Here is a 2,708-nt window from a genome sequence, read left to right as displayed (position 1 = left end):
GTGTTTTTGAATTTTGTTGAGTTTACTCTAATTTAGGACTGAGTGCAAGGTTTATTTTACTCTCAAAACAGATGGATAGAAGCTAGATTTATGGGACACAATTCACACCTGCATATGTGAAAGGAATTGAAGAGTTCATGAAATTTGTTAGTGAAAGATACCCCGAAGACAGCCACATACTTTGTCCGTGCAGCAAATGTCTTAATCAAAGTTTACGGCCTCAGGATGATGTAAATGACCATATACACATTTATGGAATGTCAGCTGCATACACCAGGTGGATTCATCATGGGGAGTCGGCAGATACTGTAGTAGTTGAAAATTTGGAGCAGGAGGTCGAAGGAAGTGATCATGACTTTGGGATACATGTGGATGTGGCCGATGATGATTATGATGAGGATCATGGAGTACCAGAGATGATAGGAGATCTGTATGCTGCGGCAGAGGCTGATGGAGAACAACCAAGGTTTGCAAGAGTCCTTGAAGATGCGAAGAAGTCGCTTAGCCCAGGATCTAGCCATTCAAAATTCTCTTTTCTAGTGAGGATGTTGTATATCAAGTCTCATTATCGAATTGGCAATACATCATTTTCCACAATGCTGAAGTTGTTGTCATCAGGATACCCTCAGAGTGAGTTGCCAAAATCATATGATGAGGCCAAGAAATATCTTGGAGAACTGGGCCTTGGTTTCGAAAACATCCATGTGTGCAAGAACAACTGTGTGTTGTTTTGGAAGAGGTATTATAAAGAGAATGTGTGCCCAGTATGCAAGGCGTCTAGATGGCAAGATGAAACTGGGAACAAGCGGGTTCCACACAAGGTATTGAGGCATTTTCCACTTTTGCCAAGGTGAAAAGAATTTTTGCTTCAAAGCGCACTTCTGAGGAAACACAATGGCACAAGAAAATGAGGACGCCAGTCGACAATGTAATGAGCCATCTAGCTGATGGAGAAGCATGGAAGGAGTTCGACACGAGGGAACCAACCTTTGCAGATGATTCGAGGAACCTGAGGCTTGCCTTAGCTACCGATGGATTCAATCCATTTGGCAACATGAGTACGCAGTACAGTATGTGGCCAGTGCTTCTGACACCGCTGAATCTCCCACCATGGCAAGTGACACCTTGACTTTTTGTTCTAGGTATATGGAGGATATTGACAATAGATTTAACCATGATGATGGTAGTGATGGAGAGATGCCATTGCCTGATGACATCTCTGTTTTTAAGCATGGTGTTACTCTTGTTGGATCTAATAGGAGCCAGTACATTGATGATGTTGACCTCAATAAGTTAGTTTGGTATGTGCTAAATAATTGTGAAGAAGCTGAGGAATATTTGGAGTAAGTATATATTAGATGTTTTGGGGATTAGTTTTTGTTTTATTTCTAATTTTTCAAATTATTCTTATGACTTAACTTTGCCCTGTAGCTTGTACAGGGACGATCTTGAGCAGCAAGGTGCACTTGATGTTGATAAAATGGTTGAACAAGGATTTGCAAAGTGGTTTAGGTGCCATGTAAGTCACTACACATTGTGTTTCTAGGTTCAGTAAATGCATTAGTATCCATATGTAATTGGTTAACTGAGTACTTTTGTTGCAACAGATTGAGAACAAACGCAAGGAGAATCCAGAATCGGTTAGCGAAGGATTGTGGGCACTGTCATGTGGCCCAGATCTGCGAGTTAAGACTTGTGCAGCTTGCAAGGTTAATGGAGTGCGGTATAGCACTATGGATTGTGAGAATTTCCTTCTGACACAAAATAGTGGTGTAATGACTGAAGGTTCACATGATGGGAACAACATAGATTTTTATGGAGTCCTTAAAGAGGTAATTGAGTTGCAATATAACTCAAATCTTCAAGTCCGTCGGACGGTGGTTCTATTTCGATGCGATTGGTTCAAGCAAGAAGGCAAGACGATAGGCCTTCGAGATGATGGACATTTCAAATCCATCAATGTGCAATCATTATGGTACAAGACTGATCCTTTCATCTTAGCAACTCAATCGAAAAAGATATTTTACCTGCAAGACACATCTTTAGGTAAAGATTGGCGAGTTGTGCAGAAATTTGAACATAGTAATATTTATGATGTCGCTGAAAAAGATGAGGCCAGTCATGATGTGCATCAGGATGATTATTGTTCTGATACTGGACATGTAGTGCAAGCAGGGACTGATAATGAGGTTACGCACAATATTCAAGGTGGAGAAGCCAGTATAATTGAAGGAAATTTACAAGACCTTATAAGCAGCTAGAAGCAACCTATTATTCGTGAAGATAGTGAGGATGAGGAGGAAGTTGAGACAGTACTGCAGTACTATAGTGATGGTGGCAATGATAACAATGATGACATGTCCCTAGATGATGAAGATGATGATTTCTAGTATGGACCTTGACATACTGTTTTGATTTCTAGTATGGACCACTGACATGTCCCTAGACTGCACTACTGTTTTGTTTTCCCTGGACATGTTATCTGAACCTGTAATCTGAACATGTAATCTAGACATGTTATCTCGGCCTATCATGTTATCTGAACCTATGTTACTGTAACTTAAGTGCTACCTATCTATTGTGTGAACCTATATGTCCAAATTCTATTGAAATTGTATCCACTTTCATGCAGAACTGCATACAACCAGTGAAAAATACTATGTCAAAATTATTCCTAAATTGTAGCAAATCAAAAACAATGTGAATAT

The 2,708-nt window shown here is 39.9% G+C and overlaps 1 pseudogene; it reads left to right on the top strand.

Moving 5' to 3' along the window:
* Positions 1 to 1,480: 1,480 nt before the first annotated feature.
* On the top strand, positions 1,481 to 2,390 carry LOC136478514 (uncharacterized; annotated as a pseudogene).
* Positions 2,391 to 2,708: the final 318 nt, after the last annotated feature.

The sequence above is a fragment of the Miscanthus floridulus genome, chromosome 8 (genome assembly GCF_019320115.1).
Source record: "Miscanthus floridulus cultivar M001 chromosome 8, ASM1932011v1, whole genome shotgun sequence".
Lineage (NCBI taxonomy): Eukaryota > Viridiplantae > Streptophyta > Magnoliopsida > Poales > Poaceae > Miscanthus > Miscanthus floridulus.
This window is presented reverse-complemented; position numbering and strand designations above follow the sequence as displayed.